This window comes from Sapajus apella, unplaced genomic scaffold (assembly GCF_009761245.1).
Source record: "Sapajus apella isolate SASKATOON/1434 unplaced genomic scaffold, GSC_monkey_1.0 scaffold1, whole genome shotgun sequence".
Taxonomy (NCBI): domain Eukaryota; kingdom Metazoa; phylum Chordata; class Mammalia; order Primates; family Cebidae; genus Sapajus; species Sapajus apella.
Genome location: NW_022436941.1, coordinates 48,394,333 through 48,416,563, shown reverse-complemented (window position 1 = coordinate 48,416,563; position 22,231 = coordinate 48,394,333). Strand labels below are relative to the sequence as shown.

The 22,231-nt window shown below is 34.8% G+C and overlaps 1 pseudogene; it reads right to left on the bottom strand.

The window, feature by feature from the left end:
• Positions 1-1,310: 1,310 nt before the first annotated feature.
• LOC116556316 lies at positions 1,311-2,223 on the bottom strand (annotated as a pseudogene).
• Positions 2,224-22,231: the final 20,008 nt, after the last annotated feature.

The window sequence follows — 22,231 nt, the reverse complement described above, 5'->3', positions numbered from 1 at the left end:
GGAGTTATGCCCCCCGAAAGGAACTATACAGGTTCCTGATAACATTCTAATTGTAGCTTCAAAATTCTGAAGAAATTTAGCTATGTTCCTAACAACATTCCTGTATAATTGTGGGAAATTTATTTTGCCCAAGAATGCTCTAATATGGTTTCTGTTACAGGTTTTTTTTTTTTTTTTTTTTTTTTTTTTTTTTTTTTAAAATAAAACCTTCTTTGATTAAAATGGTAGTCATTTTAATGTATGAATATGAGGTCCCTGAGGCTTGGAGAGTTGAAGAGTTTAAATGACTTAACTAAGATCACCCAAACTACATGGTGGAAGTAGGAATAGATGACTTTTAGGCTTGTTTTCTTTCTGCTGCAACAGTTTACTTCTCATGTCTGGTTTTGCACCTTTTCTTAGATTACCTGTGTGAGAAGATTACAGTACAGACTATAAATCCTTACTTTTTTTTTTTTTTCCATAGGGCTTTTCTGAGTGGTGGCCCAATTAGTCTTATGAGCAGATAGATAGCTGCTGCTAGTGTGTTTTCAAGAGTCACGCATAGCCCTCTAGGAATCATTGTCTAGATCTCATGAGCTTGTTGTTAAGAGATGAGTAAAATAGCAGATGCCAAGTGCCTGGCACATAGGAAGCACAAAATTCAGTAAATGGTGGTGATTACTGTATTGTTCTAATGGCAATAGGAGGCGAGAAGTGAGAGGGAAGAGCAGTGCTCCATACTAAGTAACTCAGATGACTCCCAGGTTTCAAAGACTTCATTTGAGTCTAGAAAATATTTGGTTTGGATATAAAGAAAAATGAACTTTTCAAAAGTCAGTATCAGTTATTTTTACAGCTGTTGCGTTTTTGAGATTTATCAACTCATATCAACAGGTTCAAATCAATTTGACTTGTACATTCTGCATGCATAGTGAGACCCAGGTGATGTGCAGGTTTATTTTTGGATAGCTGTTTTCAGTAACATAGTGCCAAGAAACATTGTTATAAACACGTGGAGTCATGGAACTATGTATACAAAATCCTCAGGACAGGAGGCATTTATTTTTCTGTCTATATTTCTCTCTCTCTCTCTCTCTCTCTCTCTCTCTCTCTCTCTCTCGCTCACTTACTCTGGCTAAATTAACTTGCTAATTATTTAAAGGAATTAAAAATTTTAATTAAAAAATCATGAGTGGATAATAAAACATAGAAGCTGAAAATTTACCAACTATTTAAAACCTGGCATCACTGACTGTCCAGAAACTACACAGATGGATCATGAATAGTGGTGAACAGCAGAAAGGATTTATGGATGAATCTACTTTATTTTAGTTGCTCCCCATGTCACCTGTCTCAGAGAAAAGCCTGACTTGTATTAGACATTGACCCAGACTAATGCTGACAGCAGACTCAGTGATCGTAACCCACCTATCAGTAGATCCTTCCACTGGGTTCAAAATTTTGATCTGCACCCCAGACATCTGATGGACCTCCTTGATTTTGGTGCCTTGATGCCCGGTTATTCAGCCAATCAAATCATTTGTAATGGTGAGTTCATGAGAAGTAGTTGGAGCAGATGCATCCAAACCTGCACTAAATCCAGTGTTGCCATGAGTCATGGGAAAAATAAACCTGTTGCATTGCCCACTGGTGCAGCTCGGTCAACTCTAGAGGTGATCCCTCTGGATAAACATTGAAGCATGTGGCTGGGATGGTTTGGGGAAAGCTTGCACTGTTGCTGCTTGTGATGTGCTTGTCCTCACCACCTACAAAGATGACCAGAGAACTCAATGACTTGGTCTGGTAAAGGATAGTCACACCCTTCTGGGGGTACTAGGAGATTCTCCAGCATGACTACGCATATCTGTTTGACACACTCAGTGATAGATTGCAGACTGTTAGCAATAGTGCTGGCACACTCAGTTGATTTGGGAGCACAGGACCTGAGCCTCTATACTCTCATATTTCCTTGATTTTGCAACCACCTTTTCCAGTAAGAGAGCCACACTGACTAGGATGACCAAGGGTCTACTGGCAACTGTGTTATTGGTCATAGAGCTGCTGGTGTCCGTTCCCATTTGTCAATTAACATAGTAAGACTTTGAAGATGACGTTAGTGGGTCCAGCTGAAATGATAATTCTCTCAGGACAAATTTCTAATTTCTTTATTGAAAAACGTCCACTTGCAATGTTGGAGGCATTACTCGATATGACACTAGATAGTATAAGTGATTTTAACATAAATCATCTATGTTATTACATATTACTTAACTGTCACTGCATGCATCACAGTCCTGTGTTAACCTGACAGTGATGCCTTCTGAATTTTAAAGGTTCGTCCTAATTATGTTCTCCAATTTAGATAATTCCTTTACTCGCCAGCTTTATATCATACTGAAGTCAACAAGTGTATGTAAATCCTGCTGATAAAAGTCAATACTTACCAAACATTTATTACTGATTCTAGTTAAAAGGCTACATTCATGGTTTGTTGTTGTTGTTGTTGTTGTTGTTGTTTTGGAGGCAGAGTCTCACTCTGTCACCCAGGCTGGAGTGCAATGGTGCGACCTCAGTTCACTGCAGCCTTCACCTCCTGGGTTCAAGCAGTTCTTCTGTCTTAGCCTCCTGAGTAGCTGGGATTACAGGTGAGAGCCATCATACCCAGGTAATTTTGTATTTTTAGTAGAGATGGGGTTTCAGCATGTTAGCTAGGCTGGTCTTGAACTCCTGACCTCAGGTGATCCACCCGCCTCGGCCTCCCAAAGTGCTGGGATTATAGGTGTGAGCCACCACACCTGGCCTAGTGTTTATGTTTTAACCTTTATTATTTGTCACTTATTCATCTTGATTATGCTATTTCTTATCCCAATATTTGGCATATCAGTTTCTAACACAGTCTCAATATGTAACCTCTTTAAAAATATATAGATGTAGGCTGGGCATGGTGGCTCACCCCATAATCCCAGCAATTTGGGAGGCTGAGGCAGGGAGATCACTTGAGGCCAGAAGTTTGAGACCTGTCTGGCCAACATGGTGAAACTACGTCTCTACTAAAAAAATACAAAAATTACCTGGGTGTGGTGGCAGGCGCCTGTAATCCCAGCTATTCTGGAGGCTTAGGCAGAAGAATCACTTGAACCCGAGAGGCAGAGATTTTATTGAGCTGAGATCATGCCACTGCACTCCAACTTGGGCAAAAGAGCAAGACTGTGTCTCAAAAATATATACATACATGTATGTGTATACACACACGCACACACGCACACACACATACATGCAGATGTAGAGAACCTTGCCCCAGAGAAAATTTTAAAAATATAATTATAAAAATAGGACAAATGTTAAAAGTGAATTCCAAATTCAACTGCTATTAGGATTTTAATGTTACCCACTCCAGTTATTTAGAAATAATTTAAAATGTATACTTATAATAAACACATCCATATTATGTTGCATTAATAAATATTTTAAGTATTATAATTGTCTTCATTCTTTAACAGTAATTACAAGTAATATTCTAAAAACAGCAGTTTTATCTAGTGGCTCAGTGATAACGTACTAGAATGTTCCCCCACTACTAGACACTGGGGTGCTTCAAATTGTTCATAGTGTAATGCTGCACCTTCATATGTTTAACTTTTTCATTTTTTTGGCTGATTTCATTAGGCTGGATTCCAAGGATTGGGGATGCCTTTGACAAGGTATTTGTCAAATTGCTTTCTAGAAGAATTATACACATGTATATTGTCATCAAGAATGAATGGCATACTAAGTTCACTGCACTTTCACCACGATGTTAGGCATTTATTTACTGATGTATTTTTGTAGTTCCATATGTCAACTGGCACTTGCTTTAATCTATGTTTTCTGGTACAAGGAAGTTCTTATATTTTCAAATATATATTTGATAATTCTGTTTTCTTTAAATGTCAATTATCTGTTTAAAATCTTATCCATTTATCTGTCATATTATTAGTGACTTTTCTGTCAGGAGTTTAATGTTCCACATGCATAAAAATAGAATGAAGTTATTAAACCATTGCTACATTTTTTGGAAAATTTCTCAGTTTAGCTTTTTAATCTTTTATATTCACATTTTTAAATGTTATGGTAGCATTCACTGATTATTTCCTTTGTGCATTCTTTACATATTCAAAGCATTGAAAATCATTTCTTATCAGAGGTTTGATAAATATTCAATATAATTTTATTTTTTCTTTGACTTAATTCTCAGCCAAATTTACTTTTCAACACATCTGGAATTTGTTTCATGGTATGATGTGAGGTGAATATATTTGAATTTTAAATAATTTACTATGCTGTAACTCAGCTGCCTGATTTCCCTTGCAAGTTGCCAAATGTCCACTGAAAGAAGAATGTTCTTATATTTTGTGTTCATTAACATAATGTTGGTTATTTTATTAAGCATACCAGAATTTTTTACTGAGAGACCTATGCCTCACTTCATTTTCAAAAGTTGAATGGTCAGAAGGATATAATTTAATAAAATATTATTTTGTATATTTTATGTTACCTTATTTATTACAAGAGTATGCCTTAACAAACTACTGCAGGCACTTTTGCATTTTCAGAAGTATTTTAGCCTACAATTGTTAATATGTGTCCTTTTTAATGTTCTAGGTGAACTTTGATATAAAAACTTGAGTTTGAAGTATGTCCCAGTGATTGATTTGTTATGTGATTTTATGCAAAGTTTAATCTTTTGAGTCTCTCTAGACAATAGGGATAATATAACCTACATTATGAGACAATGGTAATAATTAAATGAAAAAAATATGTAAAATAATCAGAAGATGACCTGAAAAAGAAGAGATCTCACAGATGCATTATTTTCTTTTCATTTTTATATGTATAAGCTATTGGTCATCTGAACTGGTGAAAGAGAACAAACACTCCTGATAAAATGCACATGGACAATTTTTGACTTTGAAATATGTCTCCTTTAAATTTTGAATATAGTTATTTCTGATCTTCAGGGAATTTAAACAACATAATGAAATTATAAAGTTAATACCTAATTCTAGGCTCTTTTAATTTTTTTCTTGTGTTCAACTACATGCTAAGAAAAGATAACTCATTTTAAAACTTCCCTAAGGCAGAAATAATGGTACGTGCTTGAACTTCAAAGGGTTTGCCTAGTCAGATGAGGACTGTATGCTGGGTAAAAGTAAATAGATAGGAAAGAGACCAATAAGAACAGTAATTAAATAAAGTATGTAGCTCAAATATCTAATTATGATATTTGCCTTAAAAAATCTACCTGGGATTTCTGTTTAGTTATCTATTAATATGACTTTAGAGACACGAGAAAGACTCCAGCTTGCCACCCATAAAATCTGACACATATACCTGTATTATAACGTGTCTCACTGTGTCCAATGATCTTTTTACTAATGTATAGCCTGTTAACAGGACTTTATAAAGGCAGAGGACAGGTCTTGTACTTCCTTGCACTGACCCTGATGATCATTAGGATTCTCTATAAGTGTTTTATGTGAGAAATTCCGTATTCCTATATTTAGAGCTTTTGTGTCATTGTGCATGAGATTATAATTATTGTTGTCTAAAACTTTATGTGATCGTAGGATCTTGGTTAAGGATTTCTCAGGTTGGGGCTTCAGGGAGGACAAGAACATAGGACACTAGATACTTAAATAATAATACTGCAAATAAGATGATTTAGCTCAATTCTTTAAAAAGCAGAGTCTGAGGTAAGGATTAAGATGCTATTATTTTATTTAGAAGATGCAAGCCCAATGGAATGAAAATGAAAAACAGAAGCAAAGCAAGGAAGTTGCAGATAAATTTAATACCTTATGTTACAACATTGGTCACCATTGCATGATGAGTCACCAAGAGATACTGCCAGTTGGATAGTGCATGTGTTCACCCAACACGTAGAACTTGTTCGGAAATGTGATAAGAATGAATCATTCCTAGGAGAGGGAAAGGAGGAGAAATGTGTCTTCCCAGGTTTCTCCCATCTCATGTTACCTATTGGTCAAATCTTATGAAGAGTGTTTTACCCCTATTCTGACGGCTTATATAATCTGGCTTGTCAGTACCATTCAGAAAATAAGACCCCTTGTATTATGGGCTATTGCATCCAACTCCAAAGGTAAACCAGTGACCTAATATGAATGCGGACCTGACCAGGAGAGGAAAAAAAAGGTGGTCAAGAGAATGTGAGAAAGCACATAAAGTTTGTTTCCTAAAACATGAGTTGTGGAGATTAAGGAAGTTGGGAGCATTGAAAACTACAGTTGCAGGGTGATAAAACTGATACTCTTTTGTTGTATTGGTCAGGTCAGAGGTTGCTATGCAAAACAAATGCACTCCAAATTACAGTGGTTTAAATCACAGAGAGTTTATTTCTTGCTTATGTCTCAGTTAAGTATGGGTTGAGGGGACTCACATTCCTTTGATTTAGTGACTCTGCCATTTCTAGGATTCCTAGGATCCAAAATGCCTCCTCTGCATCTGGCTGATAGGTCGGGAAAATAATGAGAGCATGAGGCGGGGGCTGCCTTGGGAATTTTTATCTGCCTTATTTGTGAAACATCACACAGCCCCACCTAACAGCAGGGAAGAGGGAGGAATGTAGTCAGCTGGTATGCCAAGAGGGAAGAAAGGAGGGCTTGTGAACAATTACTAGTTTGTGTCAGATATCCTAACCATGTTATGTTAAGTTTTTGCTTTAGGAGAATATTTCATGCTAGTGATAAACTTTGACCTTTAATCTACTTAAGTAATGCAGTAAAGACTCATTTTAAACAGATACCACTCTTTTGCACTCTGCATCAAATTTTTCATATTTTAAAAAAGTTTTCCTGTAACATCACCATCTTGCTTCTGCTTTTTCAGGAAAAAGGAACTAACTTGAGAATCAATTCTACTCTAGCTTCCAAGGCAAATGTTAACCTTAGTTAGGTTATTTATATGACAATCTGTGGAGGTACTTACTGTATCAGCCCTCCAGACTCACAGAAGCTGGGCTTCCCAGATGAAACTACTACTTTCCAATGCCTGGATTCATAATGCTTGAAAGATAATTTAGCAAACTTTATATAAGCTGTAGCCTAGCCTGAGACTTTTCACAGTTACTGCGCTCTTTGATAATTTCATCCCTAACTTTTCTCTTAATGAAAAGGCAATTTACTGACTTTTACCAAGAAAATTACCTTTCTTATCCTTCTGTCATTGCCTGTAAAAGACAGCTGGAAGCAAAATGGTGAGGCAATTAATAATGTTCTCCTTAATTTCTCTCTTCACAGAATCCTGGTACAACAACTGCCTATAAACACTTGCCAAGTCTGAGATCAAGCTACTAATTGAAGTAGTCACAATAGGAGGTGTCTTCACATAAAAAGTATAACAATTTTGAGTATATTTACTGTGAGAATGCTTTGCAAAGACTTTACTGAAAAGTGTTTCACGTTGTAATAGTCATGGAGCATGAGTCACCAGGCAGTGATCAAACTGTCTTTTTGAATCAGAATGAAGACCATCAATTTGAGGTTAGTTATGTCATGAATGGAATGAGGGAGAGACACCATAGCCTTCTTTTCAGAGACAATCAGTATGATAAGTTCCTGATACCCCTGGGACACTGTAATCCTTGGCATGGGTTACATCCATGTTCTCAAAAAGGAGTTTGCATCATTTTTGCAGAATGTACTCATGGGTCTTATGTTAAAGTCTGTTCTACTGTGGAGATACATCCAGAAGTTCAGCATAAATACACTGATTTTCAAAAGCCTAGGAATTATCCTGCCTGTACCTTTTATTATCTGGAAAAATTACTTCAGATAATTGGATCTTGGTTTCCTCATTTGTAAAATGAGGAATATTGTCATTTACCCCATAAGGATATTAAAAAGATTAAATAAGATAACATAGATGAGAATGATGAGAAGAGTGTCTGATATAGATATTTTGCCATAAAAGTATTGAAATGATATTTGAAGTTTGATATTGTTGATGCCGATTGACTGCCTATTTAACTGCATTTGTTCTCTCTGGTCTTCTCTGGGATTGCCATCAAGAGTTTTAAAATTGATCCTTGGTCTGAAGAGACGGACAGAAATTCATATTCCTAATATGAACTTATAGATTCAAACCTTCCTTCTAGACATAGGATAGATCTATGTTTTTGAAGATGTTCCCATCTCGAAATGACTTCTTTCCTAATTGTGTTTGCGTATTATACTCTGATCTCCTGATCTTGTTCCTCACTATGGCTGCTAAATTCTAAAATCTCTAATATTGGAATCCTCACTTATCTGTGCAGGACATGTTCCAAAACCCTCAGTGGATGCCTGAAGCTGTGAATAGTACCAAACCCTATATATACTATAATTTTTCCTGTATAAATGTACCTAAGATAAAGTTTAATTTATAAATAAGAAACAGTAAGAGATTAATACAGTAACTCATAATAAAATAAAATAATTATAACAACATATTGCAATAAAAATTATGTTAATGCGGTTTCCCTCTCTTTAAAATATTTTAGTGTTTTTGGACTGTGGTTGGCTGTGGGTAACTGAAACCACAGAAAGCAAAATCATGGATAAGTTGGGAATGCTGTATAACTGATTCTGCAAATTTTCTAAACCCCTGTTTGAATCTCACTAGGAAATTTAAAACAAACTTTCCTTGCAAAAATAAGAGCACAACTAATAATGAAGCCAAAATAAAATAAAGGGTATGAAGCCTAGTCCTGAGCTATAGATAAGCACGGCATCTAATTTTAATCTGATGTGAAATGATACTGGCCCATAAAGATCCTGTTATGGATATTTTATTCATCACTTTGAAACTGGTGTTCTTGCTGCTTATTTTTCCTCTTGATGAGTAAAGAAGCAAAAATAATCACATGCTATGGCTTTGTGAGGAACTTTAGGGAAAGTAAAAAATGAGTTCTCATTCTTTCCATCTAGGTTCCAATTCTTTTCACATTTAACTGGGGAATCAGTGAAATTCAGCCCTTTTCACTCTACATAAATGTAGGATACGTGGTGAAAACAGAACACCATGATAAGAGACTCCAGACCTAGATTATTTAATTAGTGTTTTGTTTTTGGCAAAGCCTTAAATCTCTGTTTCCCAGTTTTCTCACTTATTAAATGGAGTAAGTAATAGCTTCCTTACATCTCTGGGACATTTGAGAGTTAAATAAAATAATGAATGTCAGAATTCTTTTGTAAAAAGCAAAATGTTATTTTTAAACAAATATAAAGTATTGCAAATAAGTGATACTCTCCCCCTCTCTTTTATACTAATGCTAACATATTCAATTATAAATATCAGCATAACTTAATTTTATAAAACTTAATATAAAAATCTTATGGAAAATGCACATTATATTTTTTCACTGTATTCATCCATGACACTTGTCAAATTATCATCTCGGCACAACTTTAACTTATTAACCAGGTACATTGTAATTCTTCGTCAATGCGCTTACTGTGGAAATTTACTTGGAGCAATTTGATAAAGAGCTGTGCTAATTCAATTATTGAATTTCATGCTTTATATTTAAAGTCTATAAACAAAAATTACGGAAAAGTACTTAAGTTATTACATTACTTTAATGCTCTGAATAGCATTTGTACTTGAGATTGGTAGGCAGCATATTTAAGTGATGTGCTCATGAAAGTGAAATATTAAAAACAGCTTATGAAAATCTCCCATCTGGCAGTTACAATTGATCAGAAATCTACTCTTCAGCATTATTTTGGAAATAGCATGCTTTTTTAATTAAAGCTGTTCGTTCGATTTATTAATGTAAGTAAAACCTCCCATCTGATCAGGTTTAACTTGAAACAGTGGTTTTCTAAAACCCCTTTTATGAATTGAATGATACAATTTTCAATAAAGAATAGTTATAAAAGATGTCAGACATTTATTTGCTATTAATCTTTTTTGTCCTTAATTTCATAATTGAACTATGAACATGCTTCTTAAAAATATTTGATGAATTCATGGTCTTAATTCTTATATTATTTTAAATCTAAGTGAGGTACAAAAGCTCTAAGATAAAAATCTTTAATAAATCGTGTTAAGGGACACTTTATGTTAGTTAAGTTAAATTCAGGTTTAATGGACAAGATATAAGCAGATTATTAAGGTTAAAATTTCTCACAGTGAGAAATAAAAGCAAATTATCACATGCTTTTATTCAGTTGCTATGTTCATTAAATATATTAACTAAATTAATCCTTTTAAGAATCCTGTTTCTCAGCAGAAGGATTTCAGCTCAGGTAGCTAGACTTCAAATCACAGGCATTTCATCCCTGCCCTGCCTGTCCCGGCTGTGAGCGGTTTATAAGGCAGTCTCTGTTGGATTCTCTCCAGGAAGTTCAGTACCTGGATTAGATGCCGTGATAATGCCCTGACATGGTTGCTTGTCAAATGGATTATTAAGGCTATGAAATAATACCTTATAAAAATGGGAAACAAATTGTTTTCAACATGCTAACTGTTCTAGGTAAATGTCTATATCCTTCATGTTTGGCACTGTTAAACATCAGGCCAACCACCGTAGATCACAAAGTAGCTAATTTCTCTGTGTGTTCAGGTACACGATATTATTTCTGATGTGTTAATAGTAGTATCTGTCATTTCCGAGTGAATTTTTAAAAGACACAGAAAGTTTATTTGTAATTGAGACCTCTAGATTTTAGAATGAAAGTAAACAGGCATGGGAGATATTTCTGCAACTCACTTAGTGGTTAACTGAAGCAAAGCAGTTCACCAGTAACTGAAAGTCAGTGGCTTAATTATTGTCAGCCTTCTTGAATGATTATATTTCATATAAATATAAAAATATAAAATATATTAATACATTTTACATAATTATATAATATATAAATATAATATATACATATGCACATATACACATATTGACATAATCATTCAAGAACTTACAGCTAAGTCCAAAGCCATGAACTTTATGTTTTGCTGTTGTTATTAGATTCTTAGCCTCATTTCACAGAGTTTGCGATAAATGCATTTGGAAGATCTTTCAGGTTATACCTCTCCTTATAAATAAATCTACAGTCATCAGGTACACAGTATCTGTATCTTCCATTGGCACCTTGTATGATTATAGATATTTTCTACTGTTCAAGTTTTCCAGTGTACTTTTTTCATACACAATCAATAGTCATGTTCCCCAGCACGGGAGCAAAAAAGGTTGAAAAGTGGTTCTACCAACAGCTCAAGTGGTAAAACCATGAACCCTATCTATGCTGCTTTTCAGCCTATACCTATGATTTGTATCTCTAAACCTTTGACTTATGTATTTATTATCTTACCACCAGCATTGCTCAAAATTATCTTATTTCCAATGACTTATCCAAGAATTGTATTGCTACTGCTGTTTCCAGCCTTTTCAACAAAAAAATTTTATTAGCTTTGAAATACATTTCCTTGAAAATAAATTCCAGAGTGTTATGTTTTTAGTTACTTATTTAACGTTACTCTGAGTTTTAACAACAATAATTTACTAGAACTTTTAAACCTGCATGCAAGACAAAATGAATTTTAAATGTGTAAGAAAGCCAAAGGAAAGGGAGAGTAAAAAAAAGTAAAATCCAGTCAGCATGAGGTTGGTACACAAAATGTTTGCCCTGAAGTTCTATACACTTGCTAAAGGTAGACCACAAATTTGACTTAAAGCATTTTAGAAACCAATCAAACGTGAGAAATGTGATCAATATCTCCAAGGTATAATAAGGAAATGAGTTGCTTTGAAGATGAATATTAACTATTCATGAAACTGAGGTTAGGAAACAAATTTTTATACATTTTTACGTTGGAAGAAATAAAAATTGAAAATATTTATCACAGAGTAAGGAGTTTCATAGTTTTGTTTTATATAATGTTTCTAAATATTGGAAACACTATCTTGGCATGGTACAATCCAATAAAAGGTATTTTTGTGGGAAGGGAGTATTTATAAAATATGTTCCAGCCATACCACCCTTTGATGGTCCAGCTGGTGCAAGGAGAGATTTCAGAATATCTGTAGAAGAATTGAGGAGCATCATCTCTGCAAATGGTCCCAAATCTTCAACTTCAGCTACTTTAAAATAGAACTTCATTTTAGTGTACATTCCTCTAATCCTTCTTGGAAACTGATGGCATTGTTGCTCCTAAGTAGAAGGTTCTCCATTCCCTCACTGATTTTATTAAGAAAATCATATAATCATGGATAAGAAAGGCATAGGTGGAGAACTCCTAGGTGGAGATTATTATTTACTCATCTCCATGACTCCAGGTTTGCTAGTGAGATGCAAGGGAAGATAATAGGTGCAGATACATGTTGCTTTCATACAAGCTCTGAAGTTAACTGCTTTAATATAGGAAAATAACTTTACCTATAAAGGAGGGATAATCATACTAACCCTGGTGGAAGGTATCCAGAACAAGATAAATTAATGCACATTGGTCAATAATAAGCACTTAATAAATATTTGCTGGATCAAGAAGTGAAGCCTAAAGCACTATGCAATGTAAAAGATGAGAAATTAGTAAATTATCTCAATACTGCTACAATAAATATTTTAGTACTGGATTTCCAAGGTAATACTGAAGAAGATGGTATCATGTTGAATAAAGGAAAATGTATTATTTTGTGGAAGAGTTACATATAGAGATAGATAATTAACTTACTTATAGAGGTAGACTATTAAGTGCTAATAAATACTCTAAAATATAAGAATATTCATTTTCCCATGAGATGTAATATAGGCATATTTTTATTTTGAATGAGGATAAAAAGTAATTTGAAGAACTTTCTTTTCAATTACATAGATTTTCCTTTAAAAAATGTCACCATATATCTAAATTCTAGTATGAATGGACTGCATATTCTTGATAATCTTCTCTAAGTATTTTTCTCTGTACTGAGATTTTGACTGATATCAAGCCATAGGATGTTTAAGATTATATTACCTAACACAGTAGATGATGAATAAATTTTGTCATTAATTGACAGTCAATTAACAAAAACTTGATTTCTAAATATACTTAAATATTTCTAATCTTACTATCATATAATCATTTTTCTTAGTAAATCATTTACCTCTAAATTTAACTCTTCTACAAAATAAATAATACTTTTTTCTCTACCATCTTCTTCAATATTGCCTTGGAAGTCCAGTCCCCAATATTTGCTCTTACATTGTCATGTACTATGTAACTTAATGTTGAGCTGTAGATTTTCAAACTGGCCACCATATGTATGAAGATACATATAGCTTATCATTTAAGGAGCTATATGTATGTACATACTTAATAATAACAACATACACTGTAGTAGTTTTGGTGAACTTTCATCCATGCAAAATACCAAGTTGTTTTCTGCTATTGTCCTTCCTGGTTCATTTCTGACGGGGATTTTTGGAAATTTTAGTTTTATTCTTGAGAAATATATATCTTTTCTTCTAGATCTTCTGCTATTTTCTTCCTATTCCTCCTAATATAAGTTTTTTAAAAAGATATATTTTAAATTTCATTATCTAACATTCTATGTTTCAATATGATCTCCAGTCTGCTACTTTCCTATTTGTGACTTAACAGAATTCAATTCCACCAAATATAATGCAGAACTTATTTGATCTTTTTGAGCCATCTGTATGTTTCTTGACTTTATAATTTCAATTTGAAAATTTTTAATTTTATGATTAAAAATTTATTTCAATTTAAAAATTAAAGTAAAATGTTTACTTATTTATAACCTTGTCTTATTCAAAAATGATGGCTTGGATATTGAATCCAGCAGGTAGTATGTTGGTTATTAATTTACTCAGCATTTCCAACTTTTCACTGTTCAGGCCTGTGCTGTTACATCACTTTCAGATCCCATTGTGTTTGCAGGAAGGGGAACATGGAACTAGTTCCACTCAATGAATTATTAGCAAAAGTAATACGTGTCGCTTTGGAGCCTTACCACTGCAGAATCTTCTAGAGTTATATTCTCTGGTGCAGTAGCTGATAACATTTAAGATGATGGATCACTGTCAGAACTTCAATCCTTGAATCAGTTCATTCAGATCAGAGCCCCCATTGGCCTCTAATTGTATCCTGACCAAAAATTTTAACTTTCCTTATTTTAAACCATTGAGGACTTTTTTTCTTTTTTTCTACAGCATAACCTAATTTACAGAGAATGATAAAGTGAGTGCTTGGTTTTGAAATTTTCTGGGTGATGTTGAAAAAATATTTGAGATTGCAGCAAGAACTGCTAGTGTCTTACTCAGACCCCTGCAGATCCCATTTACAATCCTGTATACCATTTTCTCACTTGCCGTGTGTTTCTGTGTCTAACAGCATGTACTTGCAGTTCTCTTCAGAGGACTGCCCTCGAGTAACTGGAGCTACTTAGGAGCACATAAGCCAATGATTGACTGGCTTATGAAATCCCAGCTTTCTACATCCAGAGAGGACAATCTTATGATAAACTGACATCCCAGAAGTTCCTTGCAAGATCAATCTGAAGTTACCCTCTGTGGGAGCTTGCCTGAAATCTTCCATTACTTAACTGCTTCTTGTTTCTATACCCTGCATCCCTCACTCCCTTCTAGGTTTCTCCTGGGAAGTCTTCCTTAATAAATCACTTGCATATGTGGCTTATGTTAAAGTCTGTTTCTGGGAAATCCTATCTAAGACTAGGAATGGGATACACAGTATGTAGTTTCATAATAATGTTGAAAGGAATATGTTTGGCTGGATTTTAAAATACCATGGCACGTAAAAGTGACATAAAACTGTAGAAGGTTGATTTTGAACTTTTAATCATTTAAGCTAGGAATTTTGTCATGTTTAACTTGATGTTCTTCGCCAGCTCAGAGTATATTTCTTCTTATTTTTACTTAGTAAGATATGCTTTTTATATAATCATTGCATAATTTCTTCACTTTGGGAGGTGGATTTTAATCATTCTATCTGTACATTGTCCTGAAGCAACTTCAGACCCTGGAAAACATAATGAGACATACCTGGGTTTGGGTCAGAGCCTGTGATAACATAACAGACCATAGATCACTGGCTACACAAAAGTGAAATCTACCAATTAACTCTCATTACTGTAGTGCTCTAGTGAATTGTTATAATTGACCATTGATGATGATGGCATATAAAAATAAAGGGGGAAAACACTTTCTTCTTCTGATTATATTTTTTGGTGTTAGTTCTTAAATGTCCTTAATTTTATCTATCATTTTGGTGAAGACATTCTGCATGTTAATATCCATGGCATACAATTCCGATTTTGATTTTCTCCTTGTTTTACTTCTGAAATTATATTGAGAACCAGTTATAAATATTTTAGGAGATAAAATGTTTTTGTAATTTATAAATGCAAAATTTCTTTTAAAAGGGGATCCTTTGCTATCTTCTTACAGACTAACAGGGTTCATGCAGACAGATTATCACAAGTATCCTTTGTTTGAATGTGTATCAACCTCTGAAGAAATAATGAGTAAATGAGTATTCTCTTGGGACATATCCCATGTCATGAGGTAGAGGTCTTTGAACTATACTTGGTTGGTCAAATAAAAAAGAAATTGTCAATATTTCATGTATATTCTAGTTAGCGAAGTAGAATGCCTAAAAATTTGGTTACCCCTTATCTCTTTATCAGCTGTTCTCTCCATTTTCCCTCCTTAGATTACTTATTGAGATAACTTATATTTATGTTTGGTAAGCAAAAATAAAAGTTACAAGGAAATCTTTAGGTGTCATAAATTTTATAGAGATACAAGAGAAACCCACCTATCATTTATGCCTCTGAGATAGAGTCCAAGCTAGACAATTATATTACCTCATTTTTACACTGCTACAAAGAATTACCTGAGACCGGGTACTTTATAAATTAGGTAAATTTACTCACAGTTCCACAAAGCTAAAGTGGCCTTGGGAAACATACAATCATGGTGGAAGGTGAAGGAGAAGCAAGCGCCTTCTTCACACGTGGCAGGAGAGAGAGAGGGAGAACAAAGGGGGAATTGTCATAATTTTAAACCATCAGATCTCATGAGAACTCACTCACTATCATGAGAATAGCATGGGAGAAATCTGCCCACATGATCCAATCACTTCCTGCCAGGCCCTTCTTTTAACATGTGGGGTTTGAATTCCACATGAGATCTGGGTAAGGACACAGAGCCAAACCATATCAACAATAAATGATGTATGTGAAACAGTAAACACTTGGAAAATAACATGACATTATTTAATTTTAACATATGCATGTATCTTTGACTTACCTCTTCATTTTTAAGAATTCTTATAAAAAAAAAGGTGATAATACATAAAACATATACAATGGGATTTATTTTACCATCAGTTATAATGGCAAAACCCTGGGCATAATCTAGATATTTGCAAATAGATGAATAGTACATGATTGCAGAAGTCAAGGTACAATTTTAATTGGGAATATTTTGTAGCTGTTATTAGTATAAATGAGTTAATGTAATATATCCTGGTCTGAAAATATGCACTTGATAAAGAAAAGAGCGGTTGTAGAAAAACAGGTATTACATGAACCAATTTTTATTAAGAAAGAAATCCCTCCATATTATTATAAGCGTAAAGATATACCTCAAATAACGCACACTCAAATTTTAACATTGAATAACTCAGAGGCAGCAGAGCTGGGGAACTGTTGTCTAATCACATTTTAATGTGTTCATATTATTTAGCATGATATGGCATGTGCACATTTCTTTTGTAACTTCAAAAACGATAAAGTATATAAAGTGTTTTAAAGAAAAGTGAGGAATAATGGTAAATAAATGTATCTGCCTCTTTTATTTAGGAGGTTCTTTTATGATAAAATTATTCTTTCTAGGCTAAGTATATATATTTTTCTCTAAGGTTTCTATTTTTGGCTTTTGACAACAGATTTCATTTGGAGTATATATGTAGAAAGACCCATTTCAGACCTTATTTAAATGCAGTACCCACAAATGTAATATATGATGTAGGAAGATAGAATTAGCTATGCAAAGATGGCCAAATAAGTTTCTGTTTTCCACATTACTAGGCAAAGGTTGCTCCTCAACTCTATGAATCCACCTTCAAAGAAATAAAGAGCACACATTGTCCAAGTGGTTAATTCATAGATATCCCTAATGTTCACCAGTACTTCTGGATATCTGCTTCATGTGGACATGTAGAAAGGATTATGACTTTTCATTTCCTTAAAGTAAGCAAAGGCACCAGAATTACTCTGGATAATGACATGTGAGCTCAGATGCTTAGTATTATTTCCAAGGGAACAGGTAAGAAACTTTCTGTTATTGTTTATTACCACAACATAAACTGTTATGCCTGACTGATAACAGTTACTGAACAAACTCCAGGTGTCTTTATAATACTCTAATTCTATACTCTAGAAATTGACAAAGTTTTTGTAAGTAGGAGACCAAATTTTGGAATTAGGTATGAAATAAATTTTTTCAATTCCACAAAATTCCATTTTTTACCAAATGGGAGTTTTCACAGGATTGATTGACATAGGTTCATAGCTTGCCTCAGCCAATTACTTGGTAATCTTGTAAAGATAACTTCATTTTTCTTGGCCTCAGTTTCCATCAGTAAAATGAAAATATGCATACCCATGTCATATGGTTATGTGAATTAAATAACATAACGTATGTGACCCAGTGCTTTATACATAGCGTGTGTTCAAAAACTGTTAGTCATCTTGGAAATCCTTGTGAAATATTTTAAGTGAACCTGAGAGTAGTGAGAAAGATGGCTTTAGGATAAAAATAGGCTATTGATATCAGGAATGCCCATTACCCCCAGTTTGAGTAGCTTTACCCATTGAGGCTTAGAAAACGCTGTAGATGAGTAGGCCTCCTTTGAAACCTTATATGTTTAATTGATTTTATGATATTTATTCCATCATGGGAGAAAAGCTAAGAATTTCTCTCATATAGCCCAAATAAATATATTTGACTGAGTTCTATTTAATTCTCTGTTTTATTTTAAATTCATTGAAATGTAATCCTGTCTCTGTTAGAGCCCCTTGCCCATCATCTTCTACCATGCAGGCATTAATCTGTAAGGTAGGCAGAGTATTGTTCTCCTATCTGCCACCTCTCTGCTTCTATACAAAGATAGCAATTACCAGGAGAGGTCTGAGCAGATCACAGAGGAATTGGCACATATATTACAGTATGGAAGTCCTACACACTGAATTCTCTAGGTAGATATAGACCAGAAAAATGCTAGTAGTTGAACTCCCTCTTATGAGTGAGAACATGTGGTGTTTGGTTTTCTGTTCCTGTGTTAGTGTGCTGAGAATGATGGCTTCCAGCTTCATCCATGCCCCTACAAAGGACATGAACTAATTCTTTTTTATGGCTGCATAGTATTCCATGGTATATATGTGCCATATATTCTTTATCCAATCTATCATTGATGAGCATTTGGGTTGGTTCCAAGTTGAACAGTGAGAACACAGACACAGGGATGGATGCATCACACACCAAGTCCTGTTGGGGTATGGGGAGCAAGGGGAGAAAGAGCATTAGGACAAATACCTAATGCATGCAGGGCTTAAAACCTAGATGAGGGGTTGATAGGTACAGCAAACCACCATGGCACAGGTATACCTATGTAACAAACCTGCACATTCTGCACATGTATCCCAGTTCTGGGATAAAGTAAAATTTGAAAAAAAAAATGTAAAAAAAACCCTAGTAGTTATACTTGAAAAATGGAGTCATTCATGCATTTCACTCATTCACATTTCAGATTGTGGAGCAGTGGAGATAAGAGAGCTATCACCTTAGTAACCTGAGCTGCTTATTTAAATAAATTTATGCAAGCCACTGAGAGTTGGAGTTGATGTTCTCAGTAATTTAACTTCTGGCTATAGATCTTGGAAAGGTATCTTAATATTATGCATTTGGTCAGATTGAGACAATTCAGACTTAAAAGTTATGATATGGTAGTTGATGCTTAAATAGTCCACTCTGAATGATTACTCCAAGGCAAAGTGTTTCTGTTGCTTCTTGCCAGGAATAAGTTTAGGAATGGCCAATTCTGGCCATTGATATATGAAAGATAGTCTGAGGACATGGTTAAAAAATGTTCTTTTGCTCCATCAGTCTTAAAGAGAGACTTAAGAAAGAGATACTGTCTTGCTTCCTGTAAATGTTGTCATGTTTGGATGTGATGCCTCAATCTACTCAAGTTACTGAGGACTATAAGTGTATCATTTTAGGGACAAATCTAACACACTAAAATCTTTGACGATATGGGTAAACTTCTGATTATACTGATCCTGGGATTGTATTGCTGCTAGAGACTTGTAAATAAAATGATAATTTTTTAAATTGTTTAAAACATTTGGGTTAAAATTTGTGTTACTTATGACTTTAGTTTTTGTTTGTTTGTTTGTTTGTTTTGTTTTGTTTTGAGACCAAGTCTTGCTCTGTCACCCAGGCTGGAGTGCAGTGGCACAATCTTGGCTCACTGCAACCTCTTCCTCCTTGGTTCAAGTAATTCTTCTGCCTCAGTCTCACAAGTAGCTGGGATTACAGGTGCACACCACCATGCCAGACTAATTTTTGTATTTTTAGTAGAGATGGAGTTTTGCCATGTTGGCCAGGCTGGTCTTGAACTCCTGACCTCAGGCGATCTGCCCACCTTGGCCTCCTAAAATGCTGGGATTACAAGCCATTGTGCCCAGTCCACCTTAGGTGCTTAAATTAATATATAGCTAGATTAAAAAGTTATATTTAAGATTCATAATTATGGAATAATAAAACAAAATTGAATTTATAATATGCACTTTTCAAAAGATAGCCAATGATGAAGAACACAGATATAATCTATGCTTTTGCAATTGAGTAAACAATTTATGCACTACAACACAGCATCAGTATGCAAGTATATGTCTGACATCATATGAGAAGGATGCCCGACCCAATCTTGTGAGATCAAATAATGCTTTTCAAAGGATAAAACTTCTGGTCTGTGATCAAAATGATGAAGAGATATTGGCTAAGCATATAGAAGGATAGTGGTAAAGACTTTTTTTGTGGGTGGCAAATGACACGAAGTTATTGGCTACTTTAACAGGAAAATTCAGTGGCAGTCTCAGGCCCAGCTACACTGATAGGGTTAAATTGTATCTTCATGAACAGCATGAACAGTTTGGACAATCAGAAAGATGGAATTCCCACTGGAAATGGGTTGGAAACACAAGTTTTGGTGGAAATATTAAGGAACTCAATTTTGAATATATTAGTTTTGAGATGTCATTTGTTTTTTCAGATGGGGAATTTAATGAGATAGTTAGAGATACAAATCTAGAGTTTGGGAAATTTTTTTGGCTGTAGGTACAGATTTGTGAATTGTTACTGCATAATATTGAAGATAGTACTGAAGGTAATGAAGCTGGATAAGATCCCTGTAGGAGTAAGGATAGATAGAAAAGAGAAAAAGGTCCAAAGAATGTGTTTCTGGGATTCCAACATGGAATGGTTGGGGAGATAAGAGAAAATATGTAAAGAATATGAAAATGAGCAGCCATAGACATAGGATAAAATTCAGGAGTACATTGTCTGGAAACAGAGATATGTAAATATAAAAGGTGGAGAGAGGTGGCCTGGCAAGGTGGCTCACACCTGTAATCTCAGCTCTTTGGGAGACCAGTGCAAGAGGATCACTTACACCCAGGAGTTCAAGACTAGCCTGGGCAATATGGCAAGATCCTATCTCTACATAAAATAAAAAACTTATCTGGCTGTGATGGTGTGTCTGTGATTCCAGCTACTGGGGAGATTGAAGAAGGAAGATCACCTGAGCTCAGGAGGTTGAGGCTGCAGTGAGCCATGTTCATACCACTGCACTCCAGCCTGGGCAACAGAGTGTGACACTGTATCAGAAAAAAAATGTAGAGAGAAGAAAAGAGTTCCACAAGGCCCTTCCACTGGCCTGCACCTACGTCTAAATATTCAGCCTTCTCTCCTATGTCTGTGGGTGGAATTTACATTTACATATTCTTAGAAAGGGCCATCTCTCCCTTCCTTGTATTTTCCCATCTTCTTTGACCTGGAAAAGAAAAACTTGACCTAAATAAAGAGGTTATGTTTTATTTGCTAGGTAAAAGTGAGGAGAAAAACGAGCAATACTATAGGAAAAAAAGCAAGTAATAATGTACTGCTTTTATTCCTTTTTCCCTAATCCTTCAATTCCAAATTTTGAGGTTGGCTAGGGAACCAAAATCTCTAAAAAGTTGTCCTCCAGGTCATGACCCTCTCCCCTAAGCTTCCATAACTACAGGGGTCTTTGCCATCAAATCATTCTAACCTGCTTACAGATATACTTTTTGTGAAGTTCAGTAATTAGAACTTTGGAAAGAAAGCTAATTTTTCACTTCCTTGCTTTCATCATAATGCAGTCATGTAACCTCACATACTATATGGATGTATATGAGATATAGCCAGTGAACAAAAGTCTGAATCCTATACTTGGATGGACATTCACAAGATTTCAAATATGGAAGCAAATAAGCTTTGAATTCTAGAACTCACACTCCCAATCAGTGCTCAAACTGCCTCTTGGACTCTTGTAATGAGCAAATTAACATATGTGGAAAGTGATTTGACAACGTTGAAAGCATTGTGCATGTAATAAGTACGGTTATCTATTTGCTTTCTTATTTCAAAGATAAACCAGGAACATCTGGACACACACCCTGGGTACCCTGTTAAAGACTCCTTTCTAAAGGGGTGTGTGTGTGTGTGTGTATGTGTGTGTGTGTGTGTATGTGTGCACGTGCCTTTGTGACTGTGTGTATATATAAAACCCTAGTTGTTTTTGGATTGATGTGTTAAACCTACTTAGAAAATGTGTTTCTTTCCTAAGCACCCATTGGCCTTATTGTCACTAGATGGCAGAAACAGATCCTACTTCTGTGGGAAAATGAGAGTTCATTTTGCATTCGGGAAGGGCACAAAAGAGCTTCCCACAGACAATGTTTACAGGCTTTCTTTATTTTGACATTTCTTCTGAATACATTAATGTTTTTGGAAATTCCCTGTTAGGTCCCCTGCAGGGATATACTGCAAAGTGATCTTGGCTTACACAAGAAAAAGAATGGCTTGCATTCTGCATTTCAGTTTATAATTTTAGAATGAATATTACTTTATTTAAGGGCAGGAGAGAGTAGGAAGGAGGTGGAATTAAATAC